Source organism: Felis catus, chromosome F2, assembly GCF_018350175.1.
Source record: "Felis catus isolate Fca126 chromosome F2, F.catus_Fca126_mat1.0, whole genome shotgun sequence".
NCBI classification, from domain to species: Eukaryota; Metazoa; Chordata; class Mammalia; order Carnivora; family Felidae; genus Felis; species Felis catus.
This window is the reverse complement of record NC_058385.1, coordinates 23,820,505-23,846,433: the sequence shown is the minus strand read 5'-3', so window position 1 is coordinate 23,846,433 and position 25,929 is coordinate 23,820,505. Positions and strand designations below refer to the sequence as shown.

Here is a 25,929-nt window from a genome sequence, read left to right as displayed (position 1 = left end):
GGACCACGTCTCCTCTGAGCCCCCCCCAGCACCACAACACTCACAGTCTATCTTCCCATGTTAGAAGGGGTGGATGGTCAACTCCTTGAGGACAGTGACACACACTATGACCTACTGCCCTCCTCGGGTTGACCTTTCACTCCATGAAGCAGTACATTTCGAAGGGAAGAATGTGGGCTCTGGGCTAGAATCCAGACCTGAATCCTTACTTGCTCAGGCAGCTTAGACAAGCTAGTTAAACTCTTTCAACCTCAAACATTCCAACTATAACATCAGGTAAAATACCCGTACCTCCCTCTGAGTCGTTTCTTCATGCAGCAGACTTACACCGAGCGGCCATGACCTACCAAACACCCCATGTACATTATCCCCAGTCCCTCCAGCACTTCTCTTCTCACTTCAGCAATACCATTACAGAGGGGCCTTCCAAGGCCACAGGGCTCTGAGGGGTGTAATAGGAGTCTAAACCTAAGTCTGCCTGATACATCCGGGTTCATCACACTGCTTCTACACCTGTGAAACCCCTCACAGGGCTGACATCATGCGTGGTGCACGTATCACCACAGCGATCAAGACCCTCTTCCATTTGGCTCCAAACCACTTTCCAGACTCCTCTGCCACGATGTCGCTCCAGCCTCGCTAGTCTCTTCCCCCAGCCCAGGATTCACAGCCCCATCTGCCCTCTCTGCTGGCCCCCAGCTCCGACCCTCCCATCTCCTGAAACCCAGCTGAAACCGTGCTCCCTCTGTTGAGGCTGCCCTCCCCTGCCATTTAGAACAAACGGCTCCCAGGGGCACCTAGGCGGCTCAGTCGGTTAAGTGTCCGACTTCGGCTCAGACCATGATCTCACAGTTTGTGGGTTTGAGCCCCACCTCGGGCTCTGTGCTGACAGCCTGGAGCTGGCTTCGAATGCTGTGTGTCTCTCTCTCTCTCTGCCCCTCCCTCGCACGTGCTCTGTCTCTCAAAAATAAACATTAAAAAAATTAAAAAGGGGGCGCCTGGGTGGCTCAGTCGGCTGAGCGTCCGGCTTCGGCTCAGGTCATGATCTCACGGTTTGTGAGTTCGAGCCCCGTGTCGGGCTCTGTGCTGACAGCTCGGAGCCTGGAGCCTGTTTCAGATTCTGTGTCTCTCTCTGCTCCTCCCCTGCTCATGCTCTGTCTCTCTCTCTCTCTCTCAAAATAAATAAACATTTAAAAAAAATTTAAAAGAACTAATGGCTCCTACGAGCAAAAACACTGTTTCTTACTTCATATAAGCTCTTCTGTCACCCTTCTTTCTCCACTTCTACTTGTTTTAGTCTCTTTTCTTCAGCAGATTATAAACTCCTTAAGGGCAATCTCAGTCATCATTATACTCCTCAAAATGCTCAGCAAAAGGTGTTTTCTTTTTACAGAAATAAGTGCTCAAAATGCATCTATTGAATTTCTTCAAAAAACCATAATTCTTTAGTTCCATAAAACCTCCTGAAAGCTCTAATTTCTTCCTCTTAAGAATGCTCGTGTTTTTTTTTTTCTTGGTAAAATTTCTTTCTTACCTTGTCTGTGGAAGGAGTTTGCTTTGGAGACTCACCTGGACCCGATGCCCCACTTGGTTTTTGTAGCCAGTGGCTGTGGCTCTTTCCTTGTTCATGAATCTGTGTCCCACACCCCAACCGCAGCCATTCGAGCAGAGAAGCTCAGGCTGATGGGGGCTCCGGCACACAAGCAGACCAATAAAGGGTTGGAGGTGGGCCTTTGGTGAGCCAGCAAGCTTGGGGAGGGCGTTCCCTCCGGGGTCATCAGGTCACCAAGTGAAAGTCATGTTCTCCAGCTTCAGCCTTGTGGGAAAGCATGAGATATTAGTGTGTCCCCCAGACCCCAAGGGGAGGTAAGCTCTTTCCTCTTCAGCTGATCCCTTAGCCATCCCCAGACACCAAGGAGAAGGCAATGCTGTGTCTGCCCTCTTGAGAGAGATCCTGGGAAATTGGTAACGTGAACACCTGCTCCAAGCCCTATCAGCTCACCTGAGAATGGGCCGGGAAAGGGAGAACGCGATGATGCCACTTTCTCAGAACCAGGCCAATTCAGTAAATGGACTTGAACTACCTTTTCTCTGGAAGAACAGGAGGCAAGGTGCTTTGGGAATCACAAATGCACAAAAGTAAACTCCACTCCCCTGTCCTCAGAAAGCTTGCATTCTGGCAAAGGAGGCAGACACGCATTGACTCCCTGAGTCCCCTGGGCTTCCTGGGCCCAGCACTGTGCTACTGAAATTCTGGGTCACAGCAGAGGAAAAGCAGCAGTCAAAAGCCAGCTCGGTCACCACCCTGGCGGCCCCGCTGACAGAACAATACGTCTGTTAGAGCCTCTCAGATGATGTATGCAATTGGACTGTCTCCAACCATCAGCTTTTACAGCTCAGATCAGTGTGTTTCTAATTCCCAAAGAAGAACAGAGCCTGTGTGCAGGAAGCACAGCTGAACTCTATGGCGGCTTGTTTTCAGGGCAGCGTCGGCAGGCGGAAGACGGCACGCCAATTACCCGCACTTCCTACCCTAACAACAGCTTTTCCTCCTTGTGAGGCATCTGCTGGTTCCACGCAGCGCCCTCACCAAGGGAACCAGCCAGAAAGTGAATTCCTTTGTGTCCACTGGGCTCTGACGAGCTCTCCAACACAGGGAGGAACCACAACGCAGGCGAGCACTGGGGGGAAAGGAGTGCTGCACAGAAAGGCCTGGGTTCCCCCAGGCGCTTTGGTGGTGGTTAAGCTTCCGATCCTTAATTTAAGCTCAGGTCATGATCTCACGGTTCATGAGATTGAGCCCCGTGTTGGGCTCTGCACTGATAGCCCAGAGCCTGCTTGGGATTCTCTCTCTCTCTCTTTCTCTCTCTCTCTCTCTCTCTCTCTCTCTCTCTCTCTCTCTCTCTCTCTCTCTCTCCCTCTCTCTCTGCCCCTCCCCTGCTCATGCTTGCGCTCTCCCCCCCCCCCTCTCAAAATAAATAAATAAACTTAAAAAAGAAAGAAAGAAAGTCCTGGGCTCCTTCTCTCCCTGGCCAGCCATAGGATGGTTCAACATAAATTTGTAAAAGAATATTGCAAGGAAACAGAGGGGGAAGGGAGGACTGAGAGGAAAGAGAGGAAGGGAGAGGAATAGAAACCTGATCCAGTGGGGGGGCAGAGGGGGGGGAGAGTTACAGAGAGGGAAAGAGGCAAACCATAAGAGACTCTTAAATACTGAGAACAGGGAGCACCTGGGTGGCTCAGTCGGTTAAGCGGCAGACTTCGGCTCAGGTCACGATCTCACGGTCCGTGAGTTCGAGCCCCGCATCGGGCTCTGTGCTGACAGCTCAGAGCCTGGAGCCTGTTTCAGATTCTGTGTCTCCCTCTCTCTCTGACCCTCCCCTGCTCATGCTCTGTCTCTCTCTGTCTCAAAAATAAATAAATGTTTAAAAAAAATTAAAAAAAATAAATAAATGTTAAAAAAAATTTAAAAAAAATACTGAGAACAAACTGAGGGTTGATGGGAGGTGAAGGAGAGGGGAAAGTGAGTGATGGGCGTTGAGGAGGGCACTTCTTGGGATGAGCACTGGGTATTGTATGGAAACCAATTTGACAAAAAAGAGAGAGAGAGAGAGAAAAAAAGACAGAAAGACAGAAAGAAAGAAAGAAAACCTGATCCAGTGATGTGTCAGCAACAGTACAAGAGATTCCATATTTAAGAGGTCAAATGGGAAAATTGAACTGGACTTTGAAGGGAGAGCAGAACACTTAATCTACCTTTTCTGGAGCCTTTTGAAAGCTTTGGACCTGGTCCAAGTTTACTTAAAATGTAACTTAAGGTGTTTACAAACCACATTTAGGTCTCTAACCAAACTCCTCACTCCCCTCTAGGTCCCTGAGGCTGTTATCTTTGTAATCCTATGTACTTCTTCCTTTTCATTGGTCAAATGTAATTTATCACCAACTCCCATCTATTCAATGTCACTAAATATTCTTTGAATCTATCCCCCACTTCATTTCCACTGTCTCTGACTTAGTTGGGCCTCTCATAAGTTCCCATCTGTATTATATAGTAAAGGCCTCCAGGGACAGGGTCTGCTCACCTTTGGTTTTGAGACCAGCATTGTACTACAGATCCCCAATGTGATACTTCATACGATAACAACCTCAAAGACACCATGTAAATGCACCATGCTTCCTCATATGTCTCATGATTTTCTTTCTTTCTTTCTTTCTTTCTTTCTTTCTTTCTTTCTTTCTTTCTTTCTTTCTTTCTTTTCTTTCTTTCTTTCTTTTGAGAGTGAGGGGGAAGAGTGAGCAAGGGTCAGAGAGAGAGGCAGAGAGAGACAGAAGCAGGACTCATGCTCACCTGAAGCAGGCCTCGTGCACACATGAAGTGGGGCTCGATCTCACCCAAAGTATGGCACGAGCTCACCAACCATGACATCATGACCTGAACTGAAGTCAATGCTTAACTGACTAAGCCACCCAGACTCTCATGACTTTCTTTACCTGTGCTTTCACCCTACCTGGAAGGTCATCCCCCTCCCACCACACTTGTCCAACCTCATTCTTTAATGCTCAAGTCAATCATTATTTCTCAAAAGAAACATTCCCTGACCTCCTCAGAATGAATAGGCCCTTCCTATTGCTGTAGCAATGAGTAATTGTTAATTGCCTTCCTTTTTTCCTTTTCCACTGTTGGCTCATTGGAAATAGAGACCATTCTTTATTCTCCTTTGCATTCTACCCCGGAGTTGGGAGCAAGGAAGTTGCTCAATAAATGTTTGCTGAATTAGTGAATGAATGAACAAATCTCTATGGAAGGAAAATGAGTTAAAACTACAGGGGGATGTATGCTGCTAAAATATAATGAAAAACTTCCTGTTTTATAAAGACAGTCTTAGGGGCACCTGGGTGGCTCAGTTGGTTAAGCATGCAACTCTAGATTTTGGCTCAGGTCATGATCTCAGTCGTGGCATCGAGCCCTGCATCGGGTTCAGTGTGGAGCAGGAGCCTGCTTGGGATTCTCTCTCTCCTCTCTCTTTGTCCCTCCTCTGCTCATTCTCTCTAAATAAATAAACAAACAAACAAACAAAAACAGTTTTAAAAATGTTTCACCTCAACCTTACTTACATAAAATACATTCAAAATGTGATGCACACATGCCGTGGAATACTATTCAGCCACAGAAAACAAATGGACTATATGCTACAAAACGAATGAACCTTGAAAACATTATGCCTTGTGAAATCAGCTAGACACAGAGAGACAAATATTGTCTGATTCCCTTTCTAGGGGGTGCCGAGAACAGGCAATTCACAGACAGAAAGTAGAAGAGAGGTTACCAGAGGTTGGGGGAGGTAGGAAGGTAGAGTTATTGTTTAATGGGTATAGAATTTACATTGGGGAGGATGAAAAATTTGGGGGTATAGATAGTGGTGATGGGTTGACAACACGATGAATATATTTAATGCTACTGAATTGTACACTCACGAACTATTAAAATGATAAATGTTGTTAGTATATCTTACCAAAAATAAAATAAGGAATGGGGTACTGAAAGCTACCACATTGTGGATGATGTTTGAAAACATTGTGCCAAGTGAAAGGAGTCAGTCACAAAAGGCCACACACTGTATGATTCCATTTATATGGAATGTCCAAAACAGACAAATAGGCAAATCCACAGAGACAGAAAGTAGACTAGGTGGTTGTCACGGACTGTGGGGAGGGAGGAAACAAGGAGTGCTATTAATGGGTAACAGGTTCCTTCTGAGGATGAGGAAAATGTTCTAAAATTAGATAATAGCGATGGTTGCACAACTCTGAATGTACTAAAATCCAGCGAATTACACACTTTACGAGAGTGAAGTTGTTTTTGTTTTTTATTTTTTACCAGGGTGAATTTACATGTGAATTAAATAGCAATAAAGCCGTTATGTTAAAATTTTTTTAATTTTAATCTACTAGAATGGATTGCAACTTGAGAAATTAAATCTTTCTTTCTGAATCTTGAAGAGTCATATAAATAGTCATTGATCTAAACCGGTTTAGGACCAGGACATAAGCAGGATTGAGAGCAGCCTATGATCACTTAAAAAGTTCATAAGAGAATGAAATTCAAACTGACTGGATCGCATTTTTACCTATGAAGTTGGAGGGAGTCATAAAGTTTAATAATACACAGGATTATCTGTGTTCCCTTCACAGTGCTTATCTGGAAGACAATAAACACATATATAACTGTTGAGTAATGTGAATTAATGTTGACACTTTGGAAAGCTATTTGACACTATTTAGTGAAAGGTAAAATACAGTTATCCTTTTGACCCAGCCATTCCTCATTTGTAAATTTATCCTGGAGACGTATATTTGAATAATGAGTGATCTATCTATCTATATATCCATATATATATGGATGTTAATTGCAGTGCTATTTATAATAGCCAACATATTGGAAATAATTTAAGTATCTACCCATAAAGGACATGTTAAGCACATTTTAGTATTTCCACAGCACAGAGTGCAATGCACATATTCGAAGTGATTGAGTGTATATAGATTACAATAAACATTAAATTGTAAAAAGCATGGTATAGAATTTGTGTAAAATAAAGCCACTAGCTGTCTTCCCAGTATTCATTCTTTCCTTAATTCTTACTAAATGAACCCTGACTTTCTCCTGGGTTCCCCAAAGTACCTGAAAACAAACACCTTATTTCCCAGCCTCCCTTGCTGTTGGAGGTGATCATGAGCTGTAAGCTGGGCAGGGTCACTAAGAAAGCTGCTTCAATTAAGTTAACTCAGCCAGGAGAACACGCCCGTTTGTCCTTCCTTTTTAATTTTGGCCTGGTACATGGATATGATGGCTGGAGCTGCAGTAACTCTTCTGGAACAAAGAGCAACTTTGAGGAAGAAACCATGCTAGATTGATGGAGCATTATGATAACCCGGAAGCTACCATTTGTCTGCCTCCCTCCTGCCTTCCTCGGACTCTTCACAATGGAGAACAATAAAGCTCTATCTTTTTGAAACCCCATATTTGGGGTTTCTACCACAAGCAGCAAAATCTTATCCTGATACAATTTTACCAACAGAGATGAATCCTTTGTATATACAGGATGTTGTGACAAACTACAGACGGTGACTTGAAGGTCCGTGGTAGAAGGGAAACGTATTTATTGGATACTCTTTTGTACTGCTTGAATGTTTACTATGCCTATATCAACATATCTTAGGGGCTACCCCCAATTCTGTAGCTTCAGCTCTTTCTAGACCTGCTGTTCCCTCTGCTCACCTGCTGCTGTGGTAACACACTGGTTTTACCAGGTGAGCTCAGGGCCAGTGTCTCTGGCTCCTCCCACCGCTTCAGAGGGAACACCACATGGTGGGGTCCAACCTCCACAGTTGCTAGGGGATCAGGTGAAACAACCTGAGGGGGCAGGGGCAATAACACCCCGGGGGTGAACTTCAACTCATGGAAAGACAGGGGGTAGAAGACAGGCAACAAATACATTTCTTCCTCATTCATCCCCAGTGGACTGCTCCAGTGTGTGGCGTTCCTGCGCATCTTGTCTGGAGCCACCTCACGGGACAGAGAAACTGTCTAGAGCCCTTTGTGAAACAGCAGCCACCTTCTCAGTGTATGCGAAGTAATAGGCCGCCTTACATTTGCTTCCCGTGCTTCCCTACCTCCACACCTCGTTTCTCACTCTGGCCAGTATGTCCTTGTCCCTCCCAATTAACCAATAGCACTTAAGCATTGCTTCAAGCTCTGTTTCCTGGGCTAAGGCAATGTGCGTATATTTCTTTTTCAACTAAAGAAGGAGAGAGAGAGAGAATGATTTAATTTTTTAGAAACCCAGCAAGCAGAACAAATGAGGGCACTGGACCCAAGCTAGTGGAGTTGGGGCTATTCTATTCCATAAACTCTTTTATTCCTGCCTTTAACCAAAAAATTAAACGTAAGTCCTTTTTTTTTTTCTAACACAACCCAACATCCTTATTTTTCTTAGTGTATCTTATTAGGCCTTTTACACACTTTGGCAAGCAGTAAAAACAGAAAGTTTAAAACCACAACACATGAAAGGATCTGAACTTTTACTGAATGATTGAAACTCAAAGGGACAGTTCCCCAAACCAAGGACATATGAGAACACCTGCCTGTGCTGTCCTCATCTGACTTTGTCTGAAACTTAGAGACAGTCAAAATCCCATCATCCGGGAATCTGATATCACAGACTGTAGGATCAACGTGACAGACTCCAAGGCCATGCAGTGGTTTCTATGTTGATGCGGACTCTAAAATTCACTGGCAGCCAGTATTAAATCTGCAGGCCTGGGGAGCCATGTCTTTGGAGCTAGATGACCTAAGTGAGAATCCTTATGATTGCATTTCTCAGAAGTTGGAGTAATGGCCACATTCCTCAGGCATTCTTCTTCTGTAACACAGCTTCAAAGTCATCAGCTTCTGTTTCTATAACAGGGAGCCAACCCTGAGACCACAGGATTATCAGCCAAACACAGACAGCACTTACAGTACCGGGGTATGGAAGCCTGACCTCTAGCTCCAAGACGCCAGCCTCTGACTCTCTTCCGCAAATCGAGGCTCCCCTTCATGCAGCCGGCCAATGTCAGGTTGGACACGTTACATCCGGGAACACACAGAGAGAAGCTCACTTGCACAAATGTAGGTTGTGCCCATACACGCCAATGTCACCCTCCCCACGTTCTCTCTGTCCCTCGGCGTCCTTCCGTGCAAAGCGAGGCGATGGCAACACAGTGCAAACATTCTCACGGCTGTGCCAGGGACCAGTTGTTGTGTCTAGGCACCAAAAAGGCATTTTCAATATTCCATGCACGCCTCCAGCAGAAACTCTGCTGGCGGGTCCCAGCACCGCCCCGCCCCATGGAAACAGAGCTGTCCACTGCAGAGGAGAAGTCAAAATTGCTGCCTTAACAAGAAACCAACAACCTGTACACTCACGTTTACAGAGGATTTATTCACAACAGCCAAAAGGTAGGAGGAACCCAGGTGTCCACCAACAGACGAATGGATACACAAAATGTGCTATATGCACACAACAGAATATTGTTCAGCTTTAGCAAGGAACAGAATTCTGACATGTGCTGCAACATGGATGAACCTTGAAAACATGCCAAGTGAAACAAGCCAGACGCAAAAGGACAAATGCTATAGGATTCTACTTCTGTGAGGTACCCAGAAAAGGCAAAGTCATAGCGACAGAAAATAGAACGCAGTTTACCAGAGGCTGGAAGGGGAGGGGAAATGGGGAGTTATGTTCAATGGGTGTGAGATTTCTGTTTGGGATGATGAAAACTTTCTGGAAATGGATGGTGGTGATGGCCGCACAACATGAATGGACTTAATGCCACTGAATTGTACACTTAAAAATGGTTAAAACGGTAAGCTTTATGGTATATAACACAATTAATTTTTTTTAATTAAGACAAAAATATTCTGTAAATAGAAATATTAAAAATAAACTATGCCGGGGTGCCTGGGTAGCTTAGTCAGCCGAGTGTCTGACTTCAGCTCAGGTCCTGATCTCACGGTTTGTGAGTTCGAGCCCCACATCAGGCTTCCTGCTGTCAACACAGAGCCCACTTCAGATACTCTGTCTCCCTCTCCCGGCATTTCCCCCATATGCACTCTCTCTCTCTATCTCTCCCTCAAAAATAAATAAGCATTGGGGTTCCTGGGTGGCTCAGTCTGTTAAGCGTCCGACTTTAGCTCAGGTCATGATCTCGCAGGTCCATGAGTTCAAGCCCTACATCAGGCTCTGTGCTGACAGCTCAGACTCTGGAACCAGCTTTGGATTCTGTGTCTGTCTCTCTCTGCCCTCCCCTGCTCTCTCTCTCTCTCTCAAAAATAAATAAATGTTAAAATTTTTTTTAATAAATAAACACTAAAAAATAAGCTATGGCTTTAACAGACATTCATTAAGTATCTATAATATGCTCAATTTTAAATGAGGTCTTTTGGGGGATGGTAAGCCTCATAAAGTGGTCAATGCCCATTAGCTGTTAACAAGAAATCAGTATGGAAAAAAATAATATATGTACAATATGTATATATATGTATATGTACAATAAAGTTTAAAATAATTCACATTTATATGTTTCTTTAAGAATTTCTTACTTCACTTAATCCCAACTGGCGCCTGAACCAAGCTATGTGCTCAACAAAATGCTAGAAGCTGGTATTGTTAGGTCTGTTATTATTATTATTTACAGATGAAGAAGCTGAGACACAGAGGTTAATAACTCGCCCAACGATTATTATGTGGTAATGCCAAAACACTCTTGAAATATCTATGTCTGAATGTATTGCATGAAATTATAACCACCTCAACCAAATGGTTCCCACAGTGTATAGAAGTGTCCATCACCAGCAGGGCACAAAAATACCCTTTCTTGGGGCGCCTGGGTGGCTCAGTCGGTTGGGCGGCTGACTACAGCTCAGGTCATGATCCCACGGTCTGTGAGTTCGAGCCCCGCATCGGGCTCTGTGCTGGCAGCTTGGAGCCTGGAGCCTGCTTCAGATTCTGTGTCTCCCTCTCTCTCTGGCCCTTCCCTGCTTGCTGTCTCTCTCTCTCTCTCTCTCTCTCAAAAAATAAATAAATAAATAAATAAATAAACATTTAAAAAAGGATTTAAAAAAAAAAAAAACCCCTTTCTGGCTGGATTCGTTAGAATACAGCTGCCGTAACAGATGCCAAAATAACAGAGGCCCAAGAAAAATAGGATAAGGGCGCCTGGGTGGCTCCGTTGGTTAAGCGGCCGACTTCAGCTCACGTCATGATCTTGCAGTTCAGGAGTTCGAGCCCTCCATCAGGCTCTGTGCTGACACCTCAGACCCTGGAGCCCGTTTCAGATTCTGTGTCTCCCTCTCTCTCTGCCCCTCCTGCCTTCATGCTCTGTCTCTCCTCCAAAAATAAATAAATATTAGAAGATTAAAAAAAAAAAGAAAAATGGGATATATTTCTCCCTTATATAGCAGGCGGTGTGGAAGTAGTCCATTACTAATGATGACATCCGTTGGGGCACCTGGCTGGCTCAGTGAGTAGAGCATGTGACTCTTGATCTTGGAGTTATTAGTTCGAGCCCACTGGGGGTAGAGATTACTTAAAAGTAAAATCTTTATGGGACACCTGGGTGGCTCAGTCAGTTAAGCCTCTGACTCTTGATTTCAGCTCAGGTCATGATCTTGTGGTTTCGCAATTTGGGGCCCTGCATCGGGTTCTGTGCTGGCAGCATGGGGCCTGAGGGGATTCTCTTTCTCTCTCTCTCTGCCTCTCCCCACTCATGTGGTTTCTGTTTCCCTAAATATAAATAAATAAACTTAAAAAGTTTTTTAAATAATAAAATAAAATCTTTATAAAAAAGACATAATGACATCCCTTTGGTGTTGGGAACACAGGCACTTTTGATCTTGTTCTGCCATTCTCAGTATGCCGCTGACACTGTGTAGTCTAAGACGGCTGCCATAGCTCCAGCCATCATGTCAACATTCCAGCCTAGGGGAAGGTGAGAAGACTGTGTAAATACTTCAGCCCTTTAAGTCCACAACCCAGAAGTTGTACACATCACTTCTGTGCACATCATAGAACTCAGTCGCATAGGTACACCCAGGTATAATGGAGCTTAGTGGTCATGTACTCAGCTCAAACTGGGGCTCTCTGGCTAACAGAAGAAGGGAGGTTGTTATGAATGGACAATGTGTGGTCTTGTTGCATTTACCCCTTACATCTGGATAAAGTCAGTGTCCCTGGCTCCTAATCTCCGCTGTTCCAGGCCGCTCTGGGGGGCTTCTCCTCCCCACCAGCAATTCATGCCAGCAATCCACTCTTCGTTCTGCTTCTGTACTGTGCCATCAGCCACTGACAAACAAATGGTGCTGTTAGGAAAATCTACACTGGGAGACTGGAGGTGTGCGTGGGAGGCAAGGAGATATTCCTTCAAATCAACTCAATCTGCTTCACGCATAACATCCATTGTAGGAGATGAGAGAAATAGGAAACCATGTGACCTGCAGCGACTAGAACACTCAAGCCAAAGGTAACCTGGCCACAAGGGCTTCAAGAAAGCAGCATTTTTTTTTTCTAAGTTTACTATTATTTTTTTTTTTTTTTGAGAGAGAGAGAAAGGGCACAAGTGGGGGAGGGCAGAGAGAAGGAGAGACTGAATCCAAAGCAGGCTCCATGCCACCAGCACAGAGTCTGATGTGGGGCTTGAACTCACAAACTGTGAGATCATGACCTGAGCAGAGATCGAGAGTCCAATGCCTAACCAACTAAGCTACCCAGGCACCTCAAGAAAGCTGCAGTTTTAAGGCCAGGACTGTGCCCTCTTCATTTTCATATTCCCAGCAACTAGGATCACATAAAGCCTACCACAAAATAACTAACATTTGTTTGGCACGTTGCAGTTTACAAGTCTTTATCAAATTGTTACCCCAACCCCAAGAACTAGTTATAGTCATTGTGCCCATTTCATAGATCATGAAACCTCAGGTCAGGGAGCCAAATGGACCACTGCCCAAGAACACAAGATCAGGAAAGGTCAGAGCTGGGACTCGAATAGTTTCAGGGGAACATTGAATGTAAAGAATTTTCTATTGTAGCCAAGTCTTCTTTCCTTCTGAATCTATTAGTGCATTGCATAACTTTTAAAATCTAATACTAATCATACTTATGCAACTGTAGACTATTTATTCTTTAACACTAAGGAACATGATAACGAGGGTACCTGTCACTGGGTATACGTCAGATTCGCTAATATCATGAAATCTTGCTCCTGTGTGCTCAGTGTTCCTGTCGAGGGCTCTCCTTTTCCCCTGCATGCTGCTGACCCACTGGTACCAGCATGAAATAGGGTGTGGAGTCAGAGATCCTTAAACAGCATGGCAGTGGCCAATCCACATGGGACTTTCCCTCCACTCCTGTCTCCCCACCAAAGCCACCTTGCACTCCCCACTAATGGCAAGCACAAGAGTGAGGAGGGAAGCAGATGTAAGGATGGGGCAAGGACCGAAGAACAGTGTGGGTCAGCTCTGGTGACCGCAAAGGCACTGGACTTGGAGTCAGCTCTAACAGGTCTGACTCTGGCTCTGACGCTAGCTTGCTAAATGGCCTTGGGCAAGTAACTCAATGGCTCTGGTTTCAGTTTCTTCCTCAAAGATAACACCAGTCCAACAGATAATTCCATGAGGAAATGAAATCCACTGTGCTATCACAAAGGTGACCAACACATAGTAGGCCCACAGGAAATGTATCCCAAGAATTCTACAGCTGAAGACCGTTTGCACCAACACTTTTGTTTCATAAGTGAAGATGCTGAGACTCAGAGAGGTGAAATAGAGTTCCCAAGGTGACCCAGCAGGGCAGTACAGAGTCAGGAATGGATAGAAGCTCTCTTAACTCCTGGGCTAACACGCTGGGCCATATACCATCCTGCTCAGACTTGTGCTAGGAGAGTTGTGGAAATCCCAATGAGTATGCATGTTTCAGGAGCAGATTTAGAGAGCTGCAGAACATAGAGCTGGATACGTGCACAGGTGCACCCAGGCACACACGTGTGTACATACACACACACGTGCACAAACAGAAACTCTCCTTAAGGCAGAGACTTTGTGTCTCATTCACTGCTGTATCCCCAGTTTCTAGAACACTGCTTGACACAGAGTAAATCCCAGGCAATATTTTTGGTTGACTGATGGAAACACACACACACTTCTGCAAGACAGAACATTCATGGAAACTCTACTGCTTCGTCCATACACAGTCAGTCCTAGGATTTTAGCCAGACTAGTTGTGCCTGAGAAACTTCTATCATCTGCTAGAGTTTCTTCTGCCCAGTGCTCAGTACCTTCAACACTCTAAAGGCTTTTAAGCTCTAAACAGCTTCTCTACCATCAAAAATTAGCTTTTTCTCATCCCATTGCCTCTGGGGCCCTGATCTCCCCCAACAACAATCTATATGGCAACAGGTGGGATTTGACTAATTAAATGAACCAATGGACAGATTGGCAAGAATTAATAAAAATCCTCAACAATCTAAATAGTATAAGGCAGGGTAGTAAGAGATAGCAAAAGATCAATGGGAAGTTACCATAGGACTTTCCTAGAGAACAAAAATATCATTCACCACTCTTTCCCGTGATACCCAGAAAGGAACATTGAGGGAACATACCTTGATCTAAATTATATCTGCTGTTTTTCTCTTTCCTTGAGGCCTTTAACAATAAGGAGCTGTTATAAGGCAGGCTGACACCATTCTTGAGAACAAGCACTTAAGGAATGTCTGTACACCCTGGCTTATTAACGACCAAGATGTAGGATTCTTAGACAGGATGGAAAATGTAATTCAAGAAAGTCAGAAAGGAAAAGGTTCTGTAAGACAGAAGGGAGTTGAAAATGTCCAAAGCTGATAAATAGGAAAACAGGTATGGAAGTAAAAGAGATAGCTATCATCTGAAAGAGGAGGTAGGCTTCATACATTCATTTGTTGATCCATGTTTTACTCAACTACTAATACGTACTAATACCTACTGAATACCAACTGTCTACAAGCCCTATGCTCAGCACTATGGAAACTGTAAGAGCAAAAAAGATGGAGGTCCTGTCCAGAAAGAGATTATGGTCCAAGGGAAGAGACACATTTCAATCAAATAATCACACATGTAAATGCAGAAGTCTTACTTGCACATGCTCTGTGTAAAGGAAGTTCTGATTGCAACATTCCCTGTGGGTGCCCCACCCAGACCTCTGAGATATCTTTTACTTGTTTGGTAGGTGAGCTCATCCTCCAGCTGCTGTGGCTAGTTTTTACCTAAAGCCTCAACCTGCGCCTCTCTAGAGGGTTGTCCATTGACATTTCCTATGGGAAGAGCTTGGAAATTAACCCACCCCAGCAGCCCATGGCCAATCACTGACTGAGGTGGGAGTACAGATGCCTCCATGTTTGTCTCAAAGCAGGACAGACTTCAGTTCAGTTTACCCTACAGAGCTTCCTTCCAGATCAGGTTTAATCAAGATTTTGCCCAAAATCACATTCTTGGGCAACAAGAATCTTGCTTCCTTCTCTCCCTTCCAGTTTTCCTGAGGGCACTCCTTCAATAAATTATGAGCACACATATTCCCACCTCAGGCTCTGTTTTTAGAGAACTTAATCTAAGACTATGATATTCTGAAAGTATACAACTAGGAGATCTCACCAAGTCAGGGGAAATAGGGAAAGATCTCCTGAAGAAATGATTGAATTGAGGTGAAAGGAAGAGTCAAAATTCATAAAATGGATTGGAAGAGAGAAGAGAGAGCCTTCCAGGCAAAGCGAACAGCATGAGCAAAGGTCCTGTGGCAGCAGAAAGCAAAGCTTTTTAGATTGCCTGCAAGGAGCCCTCAAAATGGAAATGATGCGAAATGAGACAGGTGGATGCAAAACATAAGGGCCCAACTTGTCTAGTTCCAAGCAGGGAGTTGCAGGAAGGCAAACTTCAGATTAATAACTTAGCAGCAATAGAGAGCTCTCACAAAGCAATGGCTGTCTTGAGAAGCCATGAGTTCCTATGAATGAGAATGTACAAGTAGAGAGATAGTTGGTGTCTATCAGTGAACTTACATATGGCATTGGATTGGATGTTGGGAATGAAGATCCTTAACCTTTCAGATTTTAAAGTTCAACTATAGAATGTTTGGCCTCTTAAGTAGGCCAAGTAGCTTTAGTAAATATAGCCCCCAAATTCTGAGCTGAACAAAGGGCAGAGTTAGCCCCAGGTTAGGGTGAAGAGTAAAAAAGGTTGTTTCCACCCTGCTCCACATCCATTTCCCCCCAAGAGCACCACAGAGCCCTTGAACTGGCTTTCCCCACAGGAACCACCCTCTCCCTGAGAAAACTTTCTATAGGGCATTCCAGTTCACAGGTGTCTGCTCTCACCCAATTATACTCCACAGTCTAATGCATTGTTGCACACGTGGATTTAGAAATTAAACCACCTAGTTTCAAGTCCTGTCTCTGTATTTCCTGCTTATGTGGCTTCAACTTGTCTTTATTTTCTTCATCTGTAAAATGCTAATGCCAATGATACTACCCTATTGGATTTTATTAATAATAAATGGAATAATAAGCAAAAATCACTTAGTGTGTTACCTGGAACATCACAAATATTCATTAAAGACTGGCTACCATAATTTAAATTAAGGAACTAATTGCTAATAAAGCTCAATGCTGCTTTTTCTAGAATAGAATAGTGATTAATAGTATGACTTTGGAGCCAGTCTGCCTGGATCCAAATCTTGTCTCTACCACTTTCTAGTTGTGTGACCTGATTTGGACTAGTTACTTAATTGATCACGTACAAAATGGGGATAATAAAAATACCTACTTCATCAGGTTGTGAAGAGAATTAAATGAGTTAATCGTTGTAAAGCCCTTAAACCAGAGTTTCACAGAGGAAATATCAGTAGATATTAGCTATTATTCATATTTGCAGAATTATTCACGTTTCAAATGATCATTCATTGAGAGTCTGAAGGAATGGATTTGTAATAGTGGAAGGTCAGATGGTACAAGTCTCTGGGGGAAGTTATGTCTTTTCTTTTAAGTTTATTTAGTTTGAGAGAGACAGAGACAGGGTGAGCAGGAGAGGGGCAGAGAGAGACGGAGAATGAATCCCAAACAGAGTCTGAGGCAGGGTTCAAACTCACAAATCATGAAATCATGACCTGAGCCAAAACCAAGAGTCAGATGTTTAACCAGCTGAGCCACTGAGGTAGGTTCCACATTTCTTTCTTTTTTTTTGTTTTGTTTTGTTTACTTATTTATTTGGTGGGGGGCAGACAGAGATGAAGAGAGAGAATCCTAAGCAAGCTCTGCACTGTCAGCGTGGACCTCAAAGCAGGGCTCTATCTCACCAACTGTGAGATCATGACCTGAGCCAAAATCAATAGTCAGATGCTAACCTACTGAGCCACCCAAGCACCTCTGGGGAAGTTATCTCTAAGTGGGAGAGTCATTGGTGCCTATCAGATAGAACCATAACAAGAATTCTCTCAGGCTGTTCAAAGCTCAGACCATACCAGTGGTCTGGGAGGCAACCAGGCCACCATGGTGTAGAGACAGAAGAACAGATGTCCTGTCACTCACAGTTATCGGGAAAGGGCTGTAGAGAGAGGGGCCCAGGCCAGGCTTCCTCACACATCCTATCCCAGAGCAGCCTTGGTCCCCTTTCTGCAGTGTTCAGTGGTGTTCAGCCTTTGAGGGAAGGACCACGTCTCCTTGGGGAAATCCTTTCCTATAGACCCTGGTGATACCAAACTCCTCCTCCAACTTCTTCCACTACAAGCACAAGCTATTTGCTATTCATCTTTGTATTTCCAGAGCTTGACAGTGGGCCTGACACATACAGTGACTTGGTAAGTCTTTCCAAACAGACTGGTCTGTCCATAGATGGCTCCATTCCTGCTCTGGCCTCCTGTCTCCCAATTCATTTCTGTAGCTGTTACGCCAGACAACCTCCGGGAATTTCTGTTGGGAACATTCTTTAGGGGCTTCCTGGATTTCTAAATTGCAAAAGCAACATCTTCATCAGTGATTGCCGATGGTCTCAGAAGAGGTCGTTGGCAGAATGTACCAGGACAACGCCCTGAACTCATCTAGCACAGAGCTCAGAGAGACCCAGCAAGCAGACACATCCCAGTTTTCACAGCCCCACCCCAGGAAATTCCATTTCAGCTTGTCCAGGTTTCAAGAAAAGAGCTTCTTAGACCACTTCTCTTAGAGTCTTCTGGTATGTTCTGAATGCTCCGAGTTATTTAAGGACTGCATTATTTCCCCACGACTTCACCCATGATTTTTGATTCGGTCTCTCCTCATTCAAAATAGCTAGACCAGGCAGCCATGTGACATGTGTCTCTCTTTATTTCAAGATGCTATAAAATGTAGAAACATGTGGTACAACACCCTAACAATATTGCCTTGCATTTGGTACTTTTGTGTACCTTCAGCTAATCCTCACGAATATCTAGAAGAATATTCTTCCAAGGGCACCAGGTAGCTCAGTTGGTTAAGCATCAGACTCTTCATTCTGGCTCAGGTCTGACCTTGGGGTCATGAGATCAAGCCCTGTGTCAGAGACTCCACGCTAAGTGTGAGGCCTGCATGGGATTCTCTCTCTCCCTCTCTGCCTCTCTCTCTCTCTCAAAATAAATAAATAAATTTTTAAAACTTATTTTCAAAAAAGAAGACTATTCTTCCATTTTACAGAAGAGGAAAGTGGAGCTGAGAGGCTAAGTGACTTGCGCAAACTGCATAGTGGCAGACGTGGGACATGACTTTGGGCCCCCGAGTTTCTTTTTTTTTTAATTTTTTTTTATTGTTTATTTATTTTTGACAGAGAGAGAGAGAGACAGAGCATGAGTGGGAGAGGGGCAGAGAGAGAGGGAGACACAGAATCCGAAGAAGGCTCCAGGCTCTGAGCTGTCAGCACAGAGCCTGATGCGGGGCTCGAACCCACAGACTGCGAGATCATGACCTGAGCCAAAGTCGGATGCTCAACCGACTGAGCCACCCAGGTGCCCTGAGGGCCCCCGAGTTTCTATTCCCACTAGAAGTAATTGTGACCTATCAGAGTCTGAGAGGAACTTGTGGATGAACCACTTCCACATACTCCACCAAATCAGATTCACAAGAAAAAGTGAGCTAATTCTAAAAGACAAAAACAATGGAAGCCTAAAGCAAGTCTAGAACCAGATCACACACGACATGTGATAGGGAAACACTGGTTCAAGACTAAGGCAAAGCTGAATTTATCAACAGGGTCAATGCTCTAAAGGATGAGCTAGGCCACTGCCAGTTTGCTCTACTAAAATAAGCACTAACCCCTCTCTTCACTGGCCCTCTCTTTACTGAGGGCCAGGCACTGTGCTGTGAGGGTAACAGTGGTAAATGCCTCAGTGACATTCCAGTCTGTAGGACCACACAAGGAATAGGGAAATCAATGGGTTACAGTGGAGTGTGGTAAGTCTTAAAATAAGAATGTGTGGGAGTGGAGGGACTCCACAGGCAGGTACTTTCTCCAGCTTGGCAAAGTCAATAAAGGTTTAAAGAGAAGGTGGTGTTTACACTGAGTACTGTGAGGCTAAGCAAAATTTGCCAACTGGACAGAAGGGAAGACGAGGGTGTTCCAGGTGAAAGGAACAACCTAAGGCAGAAGCAGGGGGGGGCTTGTGATCCCCACATTTGGGGCCAATTCATGAAACTTTATGTCATGCTAAAGAGTTTGAACTTGGTCTTAAAGGTGACAGGTAATATTCAATGATTTTGTTTTTAAAAAGAAGTGATGTATCACATTTCCATTTTAGGAAGTTTATAGAGAGGATTATCTAGAAAAGAGGGTATACTGAATGGGGAGACTAGTTAAAAACAATGGCAGTCAAGTAAGTGAGAGTTGCAATTAAGAGAGCAGGAAAGAGGGTAAACTGCTTGAAGGGTATTTAGAAACTAGAAATTATTTCCAGCAACTGGGAAGAATTTGCCTTTCTCTGCAGTGGAGGAGCAGAGCCTAGAGGAGGAAGGGAGTTAACGAGTTGAGATTAAACATGTTGAGCTAGAGACAACAGTGGGACATCTGGTGCAGGGGTGACAGGAGGTGGGAGATAGGAGTTTGGAGCCCGGGAGAGAGGACAAGAACAGGCCTATGGATCTTGGAATCACTGATATACAGATGGTAGCTGGGGTCACAGGTGTGGACGAGATAACTCAGGGAGCACACAGCAGATGAGGAGGACAAGGCTAAGGACAGCCTTGGGGAACAATAGTTCCAGGGGTGGGAGAAGGATAAAGAAAAGCACAAGGGAAACAAAGAAGTAACCAGAGATGAAAAGAAGGAATAGAGAGGAGTACAGAAGCAGAAAAGGCAAGTAAGCAATGGAGTGAACCTTGATTGAGCTCTGATTCAGTACCCAACCCTGAACCAGGAGTTTTACATATGTTCTCTCACTTAATGCTCCTGGAAAAATCCCATGAGTGAGTATTAGTTTCCTAATTTAACTAAAATGGAAATTGTATCCCAGAGAGGAGAAATAACTTGCCCAGGATTACATAGCTACCAGTGGTGAAATGGGATTAAAGCCAAACCTATCTGGCTCCAAAGTTACTAATACTCTTTTCATAGCATAAATTGCTTCAGAAAGGTCAAGTCAAATAAGGCTGAAAATGGCTGGGTGAATGTAAGAAGTCATTGTCCAAGCAAGGAGAAAACTTCACTGCAGTGGGTTGGAGAGGGAACAGAGGTGAGCACACAGAGACAGTGAAGGTACAGTTGTGTTTCGGGGGGGGGAGGGGTTCTTTGAGAAAACCACCCTTACCCACTCAACAAGCATCCCAAAGTATTTCTGACTGTTCCTAGTATGCACTGCACACTGTTCTAGGCCCCAGGCATGCCAAGTAGCTGCTCTTGAAGAGCTTGCATTTCAGTGATGAGGCACTTGTCATATTATATCAAACACGACATATGTCAGATGGTAGGAAGTGCCAGGAAAAGAAATACATGCAGGTAGAGAGTGAGAGGTGATGTGGAGACGAGAAAAGGTAGTACTTTAGCTAGGATGGTCTCCGATAAGACCCTTGAGCAAACACTGGAACGAAGCCCTTAAGAGAGTGAGGCTTGCAAACAAACCCAGGCAGAAGGAACAGCGAGCACACATGCTCAGAGACAGGATAACACCAGTCACATTCCAGGTCAGCCAAGAAGCCAGCAAGGCAGATGTGAATTAAGGAATGAAGGGAGTGACAGCAAGGAGATCTGCAGGGGCTAGGGCACAGGAAGCCATGGCAAGAAATCTGGGTTTTAGAGTGAGATAAGAATCTTCTGGAGGCAAGAGGTGCTGTCCTTGATCATCCCTCCCAAAGGGAGAGGTTACTGAATGAGAGCTCCCTGGAAAATGGTGCTCCACGCTCACCTCCTTTCTGGCTGGAGCACCTGGAGGGGGCATGGAGTGGTAGCAGAGTACTGATGAGCAGAAAAGCTGGTAGACCAGGGTCAAGCCCAGAGCAGGACACTAAGTAGCCTTCCGAAGCCCCTCCTTCAGTCCTCGAGGCACCTGGGTAGGGCATTCATCAAAGCCACCATGTGTGGAGTAACCCTGGGTACCCTAAGTATTCCTACTGGAAGTCTCTATCTCAGCCCATCCCTGCCACCTGGAATCCCTCCCCAAACAGATGTACTAGACAAAAGGAACCAAAACAGGAGAGGAACTCTTAAATATCCAGCACCTTGTACAACCTCAGGAAGATGCTATGTCCCAATGTGGTTTCAGAGAATTAAAAGCTGATCCTCTGATAAGAAACCAAGGCTCCCTAGGTATGTGAGTACCAGCTCTGCCCTGCCGGGTCAGCTCTTCATGCGGGGAGTTAATCAGAGCCGTGCAGAAGGCACACACTCCCCAGCACAAGGATTGCCAAGGGTATCCTGCAGCGGCCCTCACTCAGCCTTCTTCACATCCCAGCAAGATTCCACGTAAGGGAATCCATCAACTGGGGGCACATCAGCCCTTGAAAGCCATGTGGAGATAGTTTTCCAACAGAGGACATTTACTGTGACTTTACTGTCACTCCTTGTATTCTTTCTTCTAAGCCTATTGGTACTATGGGAGTATCAGTTGACGTCATTAATATTGGGTGTAGCCTCCCTTCCATCTCTTTAGGGGTAACAGAAGCCAGATGGCAAAGAACATCCTTCACGCCAGGGGATTTCCACGGGCCGGCTCACAGGGAAGGGCTTTGGCACAACCTAAGGAATCACCAGGTATGAGGCGCAGTGAAGGTCCTGGTAACTGGTGACCCTCTGTCCTAGTCTGCCTGGGCTTCTCTAACAAAATGCCACACTGGGTAGCTTATACACACAGAAATTTATTTCTCATGATTCTGGAGGCTGGAAGTCCAACATCAAAGTGCCGGCCTGGTCACATTCTGGTGAGAACTTGTTCTCCTTGTTCATCTTTGGTGCCTTCCTGCTATGTCCTCACAAGGTAAAGGGCAAGGGGTCATTTATAAGGGCACTATTTCCATTCATGAAGGCTCCATCCTCATGACTTATCCACCTCCCAAAGGCCCCACCTCATAAGGCCATCATCTTTAGGATTTGGATTTTCATATATGAACTTTGAGGGGACCTATTCAGACCACAGCATCCTGGTTATTTGCATACATTGACATGCCCCCCTTTCCCTTCTTAATTATATCTTGAACACCTGAATTTTTTTCACCCAAATCCAAAAGCTTCACCCAAATCAGAGGGAACTATTGTAGAGACAATTATTTCTCCACTTAGCTTTCCACCACCTTAGGTAGAAAGCTTTTTTTTGCCTTTCTACATAGAAATATGCAATTCTATAGAATGTCCCCAAAGCACAGGACCACGTAGGTGGGCATTATCTGTAGTACAGCTATTTAATAATTTAGGTAATCACCTAACTATCCTTTTCTATCAAAAAATATTAAAATGATTTTAGTTGGAAGTAGAAATCTAAAAATATAACAGCTATGGAGTACGTGGGGGGCTCAGTCAGTTAAGCATCCATGATCTCATAGCTCGTGAGTTCCAGCCCCACATGGGGCTCTGTGCTGATAGTTCAGACCCTGCTTCAGATTCTCTGTCTCCTCTCTCTCCCCGCCCCTCTCCCACTTGCTCTCTCTCTCTCTCTCTCTCTCTCTCTCTCAAAAGTAAATAAAACATTTTTTAAAATAAAAATATAACAGTTGTATATGATGAAAGTATCTTAAAATTCTGTTTTCTTCATTCTCCTATTCTTCATTCTCTTCATCTTGGCCAAATGGCTTCTATTTTTTAAATTTTTTTAAGTGTATTTATTTATTTTGAGAGGGGAGGTGCTGTGACATGGGGGGCGGGGGAGAGAGAGAGAGAGAGAGAGAGAGAGAGAGAGAGAGAGAGAGAGAGAATCCCAAGCAGGCTCCCTGCTGTCAGCACAGACCCCAATATGGGGCTGAGTCTCACAAACCATGAGATCATGACCTGAGAGCCAAGATCAAGAGTCGGACGCTTAACTAACTGAGCCACCCAGGTGCCCTCCAAACAGCTTTTATAGTATGTTCCTATAATAGGATGTATTCCTCTAACAGCACTTACAACATTACACTGGCCTGTTTACTTGTATCTCTTATTAAACTGTTCAGACGTAGGAAAGTATGTTTTCCATCTTAAGGAAGTTCATAGTCTAGTGAAGTAGGGAGAGAGACATAAGAAAACAAATGATGACTGTCTTGGTCAGTTTGGGCTGCCATATCAAAATACCACGGACTGGGTGGCTGATCAAGGTGCTGGCAGATTCTGTTCCTGGTGAGGCTTCTCTTCCTGCCCCTGTCTTCATGTGGCAGAGAGAGAGAGAGAGAGAGAGAGAGAGAGAGAGAGAGAGAGAGAACACACTCTCTAGTGTCTCTTCTTCTTATAAGGATACTAATCCCATCATGAGAGTCTCACCCTCATGACCTTATCTGAACCTAATCATCTCCCACTAATGTCATTGTTGTGAATTGAAAGTTTGTGTCCCTCCCCCTAATTCACATGTTGAAGCCCTACCCACCCCCCCAGTGTGATGGTGTTTGGAGGTGGGATTTTGGGGAGATGATCAGGTACAGATGAGGTCATGAGGGTGAGACCCTCAGGATGGGATTCGTGTCCTTATAGAAAGAGGAAGAGACACTAGAGTGCACGCACAATCTCTCTCTCTCTCTCTCTCTCTCTCTCTCTCTCTCTCTCTCTCTCTCACATGAAGACACGACCAGGAAGAGAAGCCTCACCAGGAACAGAAATCTGCCAGCACCTTGATCTGGCTCCAGAATTTCGAGAAATAAATGTCTGTTGTTTCAGCCACCCAGTCTGTGGTATTTTGATATGGCAGCCCAAACTGACTAAGACAGTCACCATTTGTTTTCTTATCTATTTCACTAGACTGTGAACTTCTTCAAGACAGAAAACAACTTTTTTCTTTTTCTGACATCTTTACATTTCCAGAAAAATTCATGAGTCAGAAGAAATGTTGAATCAATGAGTTGAATGGATCAATATGTTGCCACACACAGGAACGTGACCATTCAACAGAGAAAGATTTTATTTGAACGTCTGGCTCTCATGGTAGGAATTTCAGGAATGGGGCAAGTGAGTGCTTTCTTATAGTCTGGAAAGGCAGCTGCTTCTTTGGCTATGCCTGGGTGAGCCCTAAAAATACTGGTTCTCCTTTCTATCCCCCTCCTCGCTCCCTCTTAATTAGGCCTTCCTTAAATTGAGCACCTGCTTTATGCTTCACATAAATCTCTGGCCTTGAGAAGCTTTCTCTATGTAGAGATCCTGTTCCATCATCCACTTTTCTACTCTGGGCTTTATTCTTGCTATACCTGATGTGCAGCTTTGAAGAAAATCACTAAATGCACAGATCTTCGAGGCTAAGATAAAGTGTAATAAAATGATCTGGAGCATTATGATTTCCTTGCATAAACTTTTCAAATCATCTAAGCTGCAAGCAGAAACTCAAAATTGTCTTATGTAGGAAATGCTGTTTTCACCATTCACTTAAAGCTAGAGAGAATCGCCTTCCATAAGTCAGTTACAAACTTTGTTTTCTTTCCTCTTCTATGTTTTTTTTTTTTTCCCCCAAGAGAAACATTCACTCTTTTTTAGCTACCTCGCAGAGCTGCACTGGAAAGTGAGATGAATCGTCAAGTTTCCACAGCAGCTATAGGGAACCCGAGCTGGGCAATTGGACACTTGTGTATGGAGGACGTGTAACACCCATTTTACCCAGATGGAGCTCACTTATTTTCCGTAGCATTTTAAACCTGGGCCTGGGACCACAATTCATCCTATTTATAGTTTAACATGTAACATAATATTTACTCGAGGCTCCAATAGGAATGCTTCTTATAAATGTCAGTGGATTATTTACTATGGTAAACTAATTAGTTACATAAATGCTTCCCTTTTCAGGGTGGGTGAGGAGGAGACTGCTAATGCTTCTTGGATTAACCTAGTATTATTATCGTTTGAAGTTCTTTCACATTTAAGATAGTTATTACAAGACTACACAACTTTGCACACGTAGAACATCTGTTGCTTACGTGACGTGAAGCGTTTTCATTTTAATTCACATGGTGAAATCAAACCACAGACTGCAAATGCCAAACATCCTGAATTCAGAGAGAAATCGCTGCAATCCGAACATGGTTGGGGAAAGATCAACGTGCTATGCTAATGTTCTTGACTGGCACTTCAAATTCACCTTGCTTTCACGACAATTATATCAAATATGCCAAATGGTTATAAGCGACAGAAGCACTGAAGGTCAATGATCCCTAAGCAACTATTACCATGGTTGAAGGCAGTTTTGTTCTTGGACTTCTCAGGAATTCAGATCATTGGCGAGGAAAAATAGCAAATGAAATCTGTGTTTGAAGAATCATCATGTACAGGCATATTTCTCTTGGGTAGAGGGAGGACATGTTTTCCCCAGTCCTGATCACAAAGAGATTATCAACACAAAAAAAATGTTAATGGACCTTAAAATACAGTGAGGGAAAAAAATCTTGTTCAAAAAAAGAAAACAGCAGTGTGTGAGTTTTTAATACTTTTGGCACCTGTGCCTAATTTTTCCATAACCAGAAGATTTTAAGCAGGGGATGAATTTCTGACCAAGGAAGTAGCACAAAATGAAATACTGTCTGTGAAAAATATCACAGCTCAAAAAAAGTCATAACCAACTTCTGTATTTAAATATAATGCTGGGACGCCTGGATGGCTCAGTCGGTTGAGCATCCAACTTCGGCTTAGGTCACAATCTCACCGTTTGTGGGTTCGAGTCCTGCGTAGAGTTTTGTGCTGACAGCTCAGAGCCTGGAGCCTGCTTCGGATTCTGT

The 25,929-nt window shown here is 44.2% G+C and overlaps 1 long non-coding RNA gene across 2 annotated transcripts; it reads right to left on the bottom strand.

Moving 5' to 3' along the window:
- Nucleotides 1–1,134: 1,134 nt before the first annotated feature.
- LOC109496048 lies at nt 1,135–25,917 on the bottom strand. 2 transcript variants are annotated; one of them, XR_006592259.1, is made up of 3 exons: nt 25,857–25,917; nt 25,384–25,528; nt 1,135–1,166 (listed from the first exon to the last, which is right to left on the bottom strand). It is a non-coding gene; the product is annotated as an uncharacterized LOC109496048 (long non-coding RNA). The 2 variants fall into 2 exon arrangements; XR_002151839.2 differs by lacking the exon at nt 1,135–1,166 and having other exon boundaries at nt 23,960–25,528.
- Nucleotides 25,918–25,929: the final 12 nt, after the last annotated feature.